This window comes from Nerophis lumbriciformis, linkage group LG05 (assembly GCF_033978685.3).
Source record: "Nerophis lumbriciformis linkage group LG05, RoL_Nlum_v2.1, whole genome shotgun sequence".
In the NCBI taxonomy this organism is placed as follows: Eukaryota; Metazoa; Chordata; class Actinopteri; order Syngnathiformes; family Syngnathidae; genus Nerophis; species Nerophis lumbriciformis.
Window position 1 is genome coordinate 43,115,729 of NC_084552.2, and position 13,632 is coordinate 43,129,360.

General features: G+C 40.5%; 1 pseudogene; it reads right to left on the reverse strand.

Annotated features, from left to right (window-relative positions):
• Window positions 1-34: 34 nt before the first annotated feature.
• On the reverse strand, window positions 35-13,632 carry LOC133606976 (uncharacterized; annotated as a pseudogene).

Below are 13,632 nucleotides of genomic sequence, written 5' to 3' on the forward strand. Positions count from 1 at the left end.
TTGTTGTCGCTGCATTTGTTGCTGAATTAGTTGTCGCCGTATTTGTAACTGCGTTTGTTGCTGAATTAGTTGTTGCTTCATTTGCTGTCACTGCATTTGTTGTTGCCGTATTTGTTGCTGCATTTGTAGCTGAATTAGTTGCTGCTGCATTTGTTGTCACGGCATTCGTTGCAAAATTTGTAGTCGCCGCATTTGTAACTGCATTTGTAGCTGAATCAGTTGTTGCTTCATTTGTTGTTGCTGCACTTGTTGTTGCTTCATTTGCTGTCACTTTTGTAACTGCATTTGTTGCTGAATTAGTTGTTGCTGCAATTGTTGTCTCTGCATTTGTTGCTGCATTTGTTGTTGCTGCGTTTGTTGTCGCCGCATTTGTTGCTGCTGCATTTGTTGCTGAATTAGTTGTTGCCGCATTTGTCACTGCATTTGTTGCTGCAATTGTTGTCGCTGCATTTGTTGCTGAATTAATTGTCGCCGCATTCGTCGCTACATTTGTTGCTGAATTAGTTGTCGCCGCATTCGTCACTGCATTTGTTGCTGAATTAGTTGTCGCCGCATTCGTCACTGCATTTGTTGCTGAATCTGTTGTCGCCGTATCTGTAACTGCGTTTGTTCCTGATTTTGACGTCGCCACATTTGTAACTGCATTTGTTGCTGAATTAGTTGTTGCTTCATTTGCTGTCACTGCATTTGTTGTTGCCGCATTTGTTGCTGCATTTGTAGCTGAATTAGTTGCTGCTGCATTTGTTGTCATGGCATTCGTTGCAAAATTTGTAGTCACCGCATTTGTAACTGCATTTGTAGCTGAATCAGTTGTTGCTTCATTTGTTGTTGCTGCACTTGTTGTTGCTTCATTTGTTGTCACTTTTGTAACTGCATTTGTTGCTGAAATTGTTGTTGCTGCGTTTGTTGTCGCCGCATTTGTTGCTGCTGCATTTGTTGCTGCTGCATTTGTTGCTGAATTAGTTGTTGCCGCATTTGTCACTGCATTTGTCACTGCTGCATTTGTTGCTGCTGCATTTGTTGCTGCTGCATTTGTTGCTGAATTAATTGTCGCCGCATTCGTCACTACATTTGTTGCTGAATTAGTTGTCGCCGCATTCGTCACTACATTTGTTGCTGAATTAGTTGTCGCCGCATTCGTCACTGCATTTGTTGCTGAATTAGTTGTCGCCGCATTCGTCACTGCATTTGTTGCTGAATCTGTTGTCGCCGTATTTGTAACTGCGTTTGTTGCTGATTTTGACGTCGCCACACTTGTAACTGCATTTGTTGCAGAATTAGTTGTTGCTTCAATTGCTGTCACTGCATTTGTTGTTGCCGCATCTGTCGCTGCATTTGTTGCTGAATTAGTTGTTGCTGCTATTGTTGTCACTGCATTTGTTGCCAAATTTGTGGTCGCCGCATTTGTAACTGTATTTGTAACTGCATTTGTAACTGCATTTGTTGCTGAATTAGTTGTTGCTTCATTTGTTGTTGCTGCACTTGTTGTTGCTTCATTTGCTGTCACTTTTGTAACTGCATTTGTTGCTGAATTAGTTGTTGCTGCATTTGTTGTCACTGCATTTGTTGCTGCATTTGTTATTGCTGCCTTTGTTGCTGCATTTGTTGTCGCCACATTCGTCACTGCATTTGTTGCTGCAATTGTTGTCGCTGCATTTGTTGCTGCATTAGTTGTCGCCGCATTCGTCACTGCATTTGTTGCTGAATCTGTTGTCGTCGTATTTGTAACTGCGTTTGTTGCTGATTTTGACGTCGCCACATTTGTAACTGCATTTGTTGCTGAATTAGTTGTTGCCTTATTTGCTGTCACTGCATTTGTTGTTGCCGCATTTGTTGCTGCATTTGTAGCTGAATTAGTTGTTGCTGCATTTGTTGTCACGGCATTCGTTGCAAAATGTGTAGTCGCCGCATTTGTAACTGCATTTGTTGCTGAATTAGTTGCTGCTGCATTTGTTGCTACATTTGTTGTTGCTGCGTTTGTTGTCGCCACATTTGTTGCTGCTGCATTTGTTGCTGCTGCATTTGTTGCTGAATTAGTTGTCGCCGCATTCGTCACTACATTTGTTGCTGAATTAGTTGTCGCCGCATTCGTCACTGCATTTGTTGCTGAATTAGTTGTCGCCGCATTCGTCACTGCATTTGTTGCTGAATCTGTTGCCGCCGTATTTGTAACTGCGTTTGTTGCTGATTTTGACGTCGCCACACTTGTAACTGCATTTGTTGCAGAATTAGTTGTTGCTTCAATTTCTGTTACTGCATTTGTTGTTGCCACATCTGTCGCTGCATTTGTCGCTGAATTAGTTGTTGCTGCATTTGTTGTCACTGCATTTGTTGCCAAATTTGTGGTCGCCGCATTTGTAACTGCATTTGTAACTGTATTTGTAACTGCATTTGTTGCTGAATTAGTTGTTGCTTCATTTGTTGTTGCTGCACTTGTTGTTGCTTCATTTGCTGTCACTTTTGTAACTGCATTTGTTGCTGAATTAGTTGTTGCTGCATTTGTTGTCACTGCATTTGTTGTTGCTGCGTTTGTTGCTGCATTTGTTGTCACCACATTCGTCACTGCATTTGTTGCTGCAAATGTTGTCGCTGCATTTGTTGCTGCTGCATTTGTTGCTGAATTAGTTGTCGCCGCCTTCGTCACTGTATTTGTTGCTGAATTAGTTGTCGCCGCATTCGTCACTGCATTTGTTGCTGAATCTGTTGTCGCCGTATTTGTAACTGCATTTGTTGCAGATTTTGACGTCACCACACTTGTAACTGCATTTGTTGCAGAATTAGTTGTTGCTTCATTTGCTGTCACTGCATTTGTTGTTGCCGCATCCGTCGCTGCATTTGTTGCTGAATTAGTTGTTGCTGCATTTGTTGTCGCTGCATTTGTTGCTGAATTAGTTGTCGCCGCATTCGTCACTACATTTGTTGCTGAATTAGTTGTCGCCGCATTCATCACTGCATTTGTTGCTGAATTAGTTGTCGCCGCATTCGTCACTACATTTGTTGCTGAATTAGTTGTTGCTTCATTTGCTGTCACTGCATTTGTTGTTGCCGCATTTGTTGCTGTATTTGTAGCTGAATTAGTTGCTGCTGCATTTGTTGTCACGGCATTCGTTGCCAAATTTGTGGTCGCCGCATTTGTAACTGCATTTGTTGCTGAATCAGTTGTTGCTTCATTTGTTGTTGCTGCACTTGTTGTTGCTTCATTTGCTGTCACTTTTGTAACTGCATTTGTTGCTGAATTAGTTGTTGCTGCAATTGTTGTCGCTGCATTTGTTGCTGCTGCATTTGTTGCTGCTGCATTTGTTGCTGAATTAGTTGTTGCTGCATTCGTCACTGCATTTGTTGCTGAATTAGTTGTCGCCGCATTCGTCACTGCATTTGTTGCTGAATCTGTTGTCGCCGTATTTGTAACTGCGTTTGTCGCTGATTTTGATGTCGCCACATTTGTAACTGCATTTGTTGCTGAATTAGTTGTCGCTTCATTTGCTGTCACTGCATTTGTTGTTGCCGCATTTGTCGCTGCATTTGTTGCTGGATTAGTTGTTGCTGCATTTGTTGTCACCACATTCGTCACTGCATTTGTTCCTGCAATTGTTGTCGCTGCATTTGTTGCTGCTGCATTTGTTGCTGAATTAGTTGTCGCCGCATTTGTCACTGCATTTGTTGCTGAATCTGTTGTTGCCATATTTGTAACTGCATTTGTTGCAGATTTTGATGTCACCACACTTGTAACTGCATTTGTTGCAGAATTAGTTGTTGCTTCATTTGCTGTCACTGCATTTGTTGTTGCCGCATCCGTCGCTGCATTTGTTGCTGAATTAGTTGTTGCTTCATTTGTTGTTGCTGCACTTGTTGTTGCTTCATTTGCTGTCACTTTTGTAACTGCATTTGTTGCTGAACTAGTTGTTGCTGCATTTGTTGTCGCCACATTCGTCATTGCATTTGTTGCTGCAATTGTTGTCGCTGCATTTGTTGCTGCTGCATTTGTTGCTGAATTAGTTGTTGCCGCATTCGTCACTGCATTTGTTGCTGAATTAGTTGTTGCTTCATTTGCTGTCACTGCATTTGTTGTTGCCGCATTTGTTGCTGCATTTGTAGCTGAATTAGTTGCTGCTGCATTTGTTGTCACGGCATTTGTTGCCAAATTTGTGGTCGCCGCATTTGTAACTGCATTTGTTGCTGAATTAGTTGCTTCATTTGTTGTTGCTGCACTTGTTGTTGCTTCATTTGCTGTCACTTTTGTAACTGCATTTGTTGCTGAATTAGTTGTTGCTGCATTTGTTGTCACTGCATTTGTTGTTGCTGTATTTGTTGTCGCCACATTCGTCATTGCATTTGTTGCTGCAATTGTTGTCGCTGCATTTGTTGCTGAATTAGTTGTTGCTGCATTCGTCACTGCATTTGTTGCTGAATTAGTTGTCGCCGCATTCGTCACTGCATTTGTTGCTGAATCTGTTGTCGCCGTATTTGTAACTGCGTTTGTCGCTGATTTTGATGTCGCCACATTTGTAACTGCATTTGTTGCTGAATTAGTTGTCGCTTCATTTGCTGTCACTGCATTTGTTGTTGCCGCATTTGTCGCTGCATTTGTTGCTGGATTAGTTGTTGCTGCATTTGTTGTCACCACATTCGTCCCTGCATTTGTTGCTGCAATTGTTGTCGCTGCATTTGTTGCTGCTGCATTTGTTGCTGAATTAGTTGTCGCCGCATTTGTCACTGCATTTGTTGCTGAATCTGTTGTTGCCATATTTGTAACTGCATTTGTTGCAGATTTTGATGTCACCACACTTGTAACTGCATTTGTTGCAGAATTAGTTGTTGCTTCATTTGCTGTCACTGCATTTGTTGTTGCCGCATCCGTCGCTGCATTTGTTGCTGAATTAGTTGTTGCTTCATTTGTTGTTGCTGCACTTGTTGTTGCTTCATTTGCTGTCACTTTTGTAACTGCATTTGTTGCTGAATTAGTTGTTGCTGCATTTGTTGTCGCCACATTCATCATTGCATTTGTTGCTGCAATTGTTGTCGCTGCATTTGTTGCTGCTGCATTTGTTGCTGAATTAGTTGTTGCCGCATTCGTCACTGCATTTGTTGCTGAATTAGTTGTCGCCGCATTCGTCACTGCATTTGTTGCTGAATCTGTTGTCGCCGTATTTGTAACTGCGTTTGTCGCTGATTTTGATGTCGCCACATTTGTAACTGCATTTGTTGCTGAATTAGTTGTTGCTTCATTTGCTGTCACTGCATTTGTTGTTGCCGCATTTGTCGCTGCATTTGTTGCTGGATTAGTTGTTGCTGCATTTGTTGCTGCATTTGTTGTCGCCACATTCGTCACTGCATTTGTTGCTGCAATTGTTGTCGCTGCATTTGTTGCTGAATTAGTTGTCGCCGCATTTGTCACTGCATTTGTTGCTGAATCTGTTGTTGCCATATTTGTAACTGCATTTTTTGCAGATTTTGATGTCACCACACTTGTAACTGCATTTGTTGCAGAATTAGTTGTTGCTTCATTTGCTGTCACTGCATTTGTTGTTGCCGCATCCGTCGCTGCATTTGTTGCTGAATTAGTTGTTGCTGCATTTGTTGTCGCTGCATTTGTTGCTGCTGCATTTGTTGCTGAATTAGTTGTCGCCGCATTCGTCACTACATTTGTTGCTGAATTAGTTGTTGCTTCATTTGCTGTCACTGCATTTGTTGTTGCCGCATTTGTTGCTGTATTTGTAGCTGAATTAGTTGCTGCTGCATTTGTTGTCACGGCATTCGTTGCCAAATTTGTGGTCGCCGCATTTGTAACTGCATTTGTTGCTGAATCAGTTGTTGCTTCATTTGTTGTTGCTGCACTTGTTGTTGCTTCATTTGCTGTCACTTTTGTAACTGCATTTGTTGCTGAATTAGTTGTTGCTGCAATTGTTGTCGCTGCATTTGTTGCTGCTGCATTTGTTGCTGCTGCATTTGTTGCTGAATTAGTTGTTGCTGCATTCGTCACTGCATTTGTTGCTGAATTAGTTGTCGCCGCATTCGTCACTGCATTTGTTGCTGAATCTGTTGTCGCCGTATTTGTAACTGCGTTTGTCGCTGATTTTGATGTCGCCACATTTGTAACTGCATTTGTTGCTGAATTAGTTGTCGCTTCATTTGCTGTCACTGCATTTGTTGTTGCCGCATTTGTCGCTGCATTTGTTGCTGGATTAGTTGTTGCTGCATTTGTTGTCACCACATTCGTCACTGCATTTGTTCCTGCAATTGTTGTCGCTGCATTTGTTGCTGCTGCATTTGTTGCTGAATTAGTTGTCGCCGCATTTGTCACTGCATTTGTTGCTGAATCTGTTGTTGCCATATTTGTAACTGCATTTGTTGCAGATTTTGATGTCACCACACTTGTAACTGCATTTGTTGCAGAATTAGTTGTTGCTTCATTTGCTGTCACTGCATTTGTTGTTGCCGCATCCGTCGCTGCATTTGTTGCTGAATTAGTTGTTGCTTCATTTGTTGTTGCTGCACTTGTTGTTGCTTCATTTGCTGTCACTTTTGTAACTGCATTTGTTGCTGAACTAGTTGTTGCTGCATTTGTTGTCGCCACATTCGTCATTGCATTTGTTGCTGCAATTGTTGTCGCTGCATTTGTTGCTGCTGCATTTGTTGCTGAATTAGTTGTTGCCGCATTCGTCACTGCATTTGTTGCTGAATTAGTTGTCGCCGCATTCGTCACTGCATTTGTTGCTGAATCTGTTGTCGCCGTATTTGTAACTGCGTTTGTCGCTGATTTTGATGTCGCCACATTTGTAACTGCATTAGTTGCTGAATTAGTTGTTGCTTCATTTGCTGTCACTGCATTTGTTGTTGCCGCATTTGTCGCTGCATTTGTTGCTGCATTTGTTGCTGCATTTGTTGTCGCCACATTCGTCACTGCATTTGTTGCTGCAATTGTTGTCGCTGCATTTGTTGCTGAATTAGTTGTCGCCGCATTTGTCACTGCATTTGTTGCTGAATCTGTTGTTGCCATATTTGTAACTGCATTTTTTGCAGATTTTGATGTCACCACACTTGTAACTGCATTTGTTGCAGAATTAGTTGTTGCTTCATTTGCTGTCACTGCATTTGTTGTTGCCGCATCCGTCGCTGCATTTGTTGCTGAATTAGTTGTTGCTGCATTTGTTGTCGCTGCATTTGTTGCTGCTGCATTTGTTGCTGAATTAGTTGTCGCCGCATTCGTCACTACATTTGTTGCTGAATTAGTTGTTGCTTCATTTGCTGTCACGGCATTCGTTGCCAAATTTGTGGTCGCCGCATTTGTAACTGCATTTGTTGCTGAATCAGTTGTTGCTTCATTTGTTGTTGCTGCACTTGTTGTTGCTTCATTTGCTGTCACTTTTGTAACTGCATTTGTTGCTGAATTAGTTGTTGCTGCATTTGTTGTCACTGCATTTGTTGCTGCATTTGTAGCTGAATTAGTTGCTGCTGCATTTGTTGTCACGGCATTCGTTGCCAAATTTGTGGTCGCCGCATTTGTAACTGCATTTGTTGCTGAATCAGTTGTTGCTTCATTTGTTGTTGCTGCACTTGTTGTTGCTTCATTTGCTGTCACTTTTGTAACTGCATTTGTTGCTGAATTAGTTGTTGCTGCATTTGTTGTCACTGCATTTGTTGTTGCTGCATTTGTTGTCGCCACATTCGTCATTGCATTTGTTGCTGCAATTGTTGTCGCTGCATTTGTTGCTGAATTAGTTGTCGCCGCATTCGTCACTGCATTTGTTGCTGAATCTGTTGTCGCCGTATTTGTAACTGCGTTTGTCGCTGATTTTGATGTCACCACATTTGTAACTGCATTTGTTGCTGAATTAGTTGCTGAATTAGTTGTCGCTTCATTTGCTGTCACTGCATTTGTTGTTGCCGCATTTGTCGCTGCATTTGTTGCTGGATTAGTTGTTGCTGCATTTGTTGTCACCACATTCGTCACTGCATTTGTTGCTGCAATTGTTGTCGCTGCATTTGTTGCTGCTGCATTTGTTGCTGAATTAGTTGTCGCCGCATTTGTCACTGCATTTGTTGCTGAATCTGTTGTTGCCATATTTGTAACTGCATTTGTTGCAGATTTTGATGTCACCACACTTGTAACTGCATTTGTTGCAGAATTAGTTGTTGCTTCATTTGCTGTCACTGCATTTGTTGTTGCCGCATCCGTCGCTGCATTTGTTGCTGAATTAGTTGTTGGTTCATTTGTTGTTGCTGCACTTGTTGTTGCTTCATTTGCTGTCACTTTTGTAACTGCATTTGTTGCTGAATTAGTTGTTGCTGCATTTGTTGTCGCCACATTCGTCATTGCATTTGTTGCTGCAATTGTTGTCGCTGCATTTGTTGCTGCTGCATTTGTTGCTGAATTAGTTGTTGCCGCATTCGTCACTGCATTTGTTGCTGAATTAGTTGTCGCCGCATTCGTCACTGCATTTGTTGCTGAATCTGTTGTCGCCGTATTTGTAACTGCGTTTGTCGCTGATTTTGATGTCGCCACATTTGTAACTGCATTTGTTGCTGAATTAGTTGTTGCTTCATTTGCTGTCACTGCATTTGTTGTTGCCGCATTTGTCGCTGCATTTGTTGCTGGATTAGTTGTTGCTGCATTTGTTGCTGCATTTGTTGTCGCCACATTCGTCACTGCATTTGTTGCTGCAATTGTTGTCGCTGCATTTGTTGCTGAATTAGTTGTCTCCGCATTTGTCACTGCATTTGTTGCTGAATCTGTTGTTGCCATATTTGTAACTGCATTTGTTGCAGATTTTGATGTCACCACACTTGTAACTGCATTTGTTGCAGAATTAGTTGTTGCTTCATTTGCTGTCACTGCATTTGTTGTTGCCGCATCTGTCGCTGCATTTGTTGCTGAATTAGTTGTTGCTGCATTTGTTGTCGCTGCATTTGTTGCTGCTGCATTTGTTGCTGAATTAGTTGTCGCCGCATTCGTCACTACATTTGTTGCTGAATTAGTTGTCGCCGCATTCGTCACTGCATTTGTTGCAGAATTAGTTGTTGCTTCATTTGCTGTCACTGCATTTGTTGTTGCCGCATCCGTCGCTGCATTTGTTGCTGAATTAGTTGTTGCTTCATTTGTTGTTGCTGCACTTGTTGTTGCTTCATTTGCTGTCACTTTTGTAACTGCATTTGTTGCTGAATTAGTTGTTGCTGCATTTGTTGTCGCCACATTCGTCATTGCATTTGTTGCTGCAATTGTTGTCGCTGCATTTGTTGCTGCTGCATTTGTTGCTGAATTAGTTTTTGCCGCATTCGTCACTGCATTTGTTGCTGAATTAGTTGTCGCCGCATTCGTCACTGCATTTGTTGCTGAATCTGTTGTCGCCGTATTTGTAACTGCGTTTGTCCCTGATTTTGATGTCGCCACATTTGTAACTGCATTTGTTGCTGAATTAGTTGTTGCTTCATTTGCTGTCACTGCATTTGTTGTTGCCGCATCTGTCGCTGCATTTGTTGCTGGATTAGTTGTTGCTGCATTTGTTGTCGCCACATTCGTCACTGCATTTGTTGCTGCAATTGTTGTCGCTGCATTTGTTGCTGCTGCATTTGTTGCTGAATTAGTTGTCGCCGCATTTGTCACTGCATTTGTTGCTGAATCTGTTGTTGCCATATTTGTAACTGCATTTGTTGCAGATTTTGATGTCACCACACTTGTAACTGCATTTGTTGCAGAATTAGTTGTTGCTTCATTTGCTGTCACTGCATTTGTTGTTGCCGCATCCGTCGCTGCATTTGTTGCTGAATTAGTTGTTGCTGCATTTGTTGTTGCTGCATTTGTTGCTGCTGCATTTGTTGCTGAATTAGTTGTCGCCGCATTCGTCACTACATTTGTTGCTGAATTAGTTGTCGCCGCATTCGTCACTGCATTTGTTGCTGAATTAGTTGTCGCCACATTCGTTACTGCATTTGTTGCTGAATCTGTTGTCGCCGTATTTGTAACTGCGTTTGTTGCTGATTTTGACGTCGCCAAACTTGTAACTGCATTTGATGCAGAATTAGTTGTTGCTTCAATTGCTGTCACTGCATTTGTTGCTGCCGCATCTGTCGCTGCATTTGTTGCTGAATTAGTTGTTGCTGCATTTGTTGTCACTGCATTTGTTGCCAAATTTGTGATCGCCGCATTTGTAACTGCATTTGTAACTGTATTTGTAACTGCATTTGTTGCTGAATTAGTTGTTGCTTCATTTGTTGTTGCTGCACTTGTTGTTGCTTCATTTGCTGTCACTTTTGTAACTGCATTTGTTGCTGAATTAGTTGTTGCTGCATTTGTTGTCACTGCATTTGTTGTTGCTGCGTTTGTTGCTGCATTTGTTGTCGCCACATTCGTCACTGCATTTGTTGCTGCAATTGTTGTCGCTGCATTTGTTGCTGCTGCATTTGTTGCTGCTGCATTTGTTGCTGAATTAGTTGTTGCCGCATTCGTCACTGCATTTGTTGCTGAATTAGTTGTCGCCGCATTCGTCACTGCATTTGTTGCTGAGTCTGTTGTCGCCGTATTTGTAACTGCGTTTGTTGCTGATTTTGACGTCACCACATTTGTAACTGCATTTGTTGCTGAATTAGTTGTTGCTTCATTTGCTGTCACTGCATTTGTTGTTGCCGCATTTGTTGCTGCATTTGTTGCTGGATTAGTTGTTGCTGCATTTGTTGTCACGGCATTCGTTGCCAAATTTGTGGTCGCCGCATTTGTAACTGCATTTGTAACGGCATTTGTTGCTGAATCAGTTGTTGCTTCATTTGTTGTTGCTGCACTTGTTGTTGCTTCATTTGCTGTCACTTTTGTAACTGCATTTGTTGCTGAATTTGTTGTCGCCACATTTGTAACTGCATTTGTTGCTGAAGTAGTTGTTGCTGCATTTGTTGTCGCTGCATTTGATGCTGAATTAGTTGTTGCTGCATTTGTTGTTGCAGCATTTGTTGCTGAATTTGTTGTCGCTGCATTTGTAACTGCATTTGTTGCTGAATTTGTTGCTGCATTTGTTGCTGAATTAGTTGTTGCTGCATTTGTTGTCGCCGCATTTGTAACTGCATTTGTTGCAGAATTTGTTGCTGCATTTGTCGCTGCATTTGTTGCCGAATTAGTATTTGCCGCATTCGTTGTCGCTGCATTTGTTGTCGCCACATTTGTCGCTGCGTTTGTTGTTTCTGCATTCGTCACTGCATTTGTTGTTGTAGTGGTTTCTATTGTTGTTGTTAGAATTGTTGATTCACCAACTGTTGTCGTGGCAATTCTTGCTTCAGTTGTAGCAATGGTTGAGGCTGTGGTTGTACCTTCAACAGGTGTTGTCACTCCAGTTGTAGTGACAGTTGTTGTTTCAGCTTGTGTTGTTACTGCAATTGTTGTTTCAACAGGTGGGGTATCAGTTGTAGTTGGTTCAGCTGTTGTTGCTACAATTGTTGTTTCAACAGGTGTTGTCACTTCAGTTGTTGTTTCAACAGGTGGCACATCAATTGTAGTTGGTACAGCAGTTGTTGCTACAATTGTTGTTTTACCAGGTGTTGTAACTGCAGTTGACGCTTCAGTTGTAGGTATCGTTGTAGTTTCAACAGGTGTTGTCACTCCAGTTGTTGTTTTTGAGGTTGTTGCAATGGATGTTGTCACTTCAGTTGTAGTATCTGTTGTAGTTTCAGCTTGTGTTGTCACTGCAGTTGTTGTTTCCACAGGTGATGCATCACTTGTAGTAGGTTCAGCTGTTGTTGCTCCAATTGTTGTTTTTACAGGTGTTTCCACTCCATCTTTTGATACAGTTGTAGCTATGGTGGTAGTTTTAGCTGGTGTTGTCACTGCATTTGTTGATTCTGCTGTAGCTATGGTTATAGTTGTTGTTTCTGATGTTGTTGTTTTATCCAGTGTTTTGACTGTAGTTGTTGTTTCAGTGGCTGTAGCTGTTTTCTCTGCTATGTTGGGTTCTGTTGTTGTTGTTTCAGCAGCAGTCACTGCAGTCAATATGTTTTCTGCTGCTGTTTCAGCAGGTGTCGCTGCAGTTGTAGGTTTTGTGATTCCAGCTGGTGTTGTCACTGCAATTGATTCCTCAGTTTTTGTGGACTCTGTTGTTGTTTCAGTAGTTGTTTTCCTTGCAGTTGTTGCCTCAGCTATCATGGGTTCTGCTGTTGTTGCAGCAGGTGTCCTTCCTGCAGTTTTTGTCTCAGTTGTTGAGGGTTTTAGTGTTGTTGCTTCGGTTATTGTTTTACCAGCTATTGTCACTGCAGTTGGTGTGGGTTCTGTTGTGACTGCAGTTGTTGCATTTGTTGTTGTGGGTTTAGTTGTTTCCGCAGCCACTGTTTCAGCAGTCGTCACAGGTGCTGCTGTCGTTTCCACTTTTGTTGTTACTGCTTTCGTTGTTGTTGTCACAGGTGTTATACTCAGTCTTGAGGTTGTTGTCAATGCAGTGGTTATCCTAAAACCTTTTATTCGTGTAATATTTTGTAAGAAAAAAAAAAAAAAGGTTAGTTATTAAAACATTCAATAGCTTGAACAACTCCAGTATGGCAAAAGTGGTGCAGTACAGAAAAGCTGTATATAGTTAACTAGATCAGTTTACCTATTAGGATCAGGAACCATGTCACAGCCCATCTGATGAGCATCTTGCATCAGTTTTTCTACAGAGTAAAATAAGCAACAGTAAAACAGGTTAACATTTTTGCTAGTATACGCAAAAACCTAAAAAATATAGATTTTGGTCAAAGTTTGACACGTGCCGAGTGACAATCCATTTCAATTTGTTGTGAATTCAAGCATTAATGCAAGTTATGCTTTGTTCTTGTTTTTTTTTTTAAATGTAAACATTTGTAACATGTCTATCTTGGCGGACGTTTCTACTTTACTGCGTTATGTACAGTAACTGGAGGTATAAGAAATTAAATGTGAAATGTTATCTTTGAAAATACATACAATTGGAAATAAAGTTTCATGTTAATATAAAATACAAATGTCTACAATGTCAATGAACATACATTAAAAAAAAGAAACATTCTGAATAACAATTAAAATACAGTTAATAAAGATGCATACAATAACAATTTGATGAATTTTTAAATGCAAATGTAAATTGACAATTCAACTACAATAAAACATCCATCCATCCATCCATTTTCTACCGCTTATTCCCTTCAGATATATTAAAATAAAGACACAATAAAATGATATAGGAATCAAATTACAGATTAAGTAAAATAAAAACAATGCATACAATGAAAAATATCAATAAATTCATAAAGAACAATAAAAGCTATTACAGTAGATTAAAGTAACATACAGTAAAAAAACAACGTATATTCTAAGATAATTCATTTAAATAACAATGATATATTTGAAACAAGCCAAGTGTGTAAATAAAATACTAAATCAAAATAAAGTTTTTGAATTCAGAATTTGTTTTTGCAATGTTTGCATTTGAATCAAATTATAAATAAGATTTCTTACATTTTAAAACTTTGATGCATATAGATGTTTAATCTACAGTAATAAAAAAAATTACAATAAAAAAATACAACTAATAATGAACTTACCTGAATAATAACAATGATAAATATATCAAATCCTTCAAAGATAAAATGTATCTCCTGTCCCGATGTGTTTTCCTGATTCTTTTCAAACTTTTTTTTTTCAAC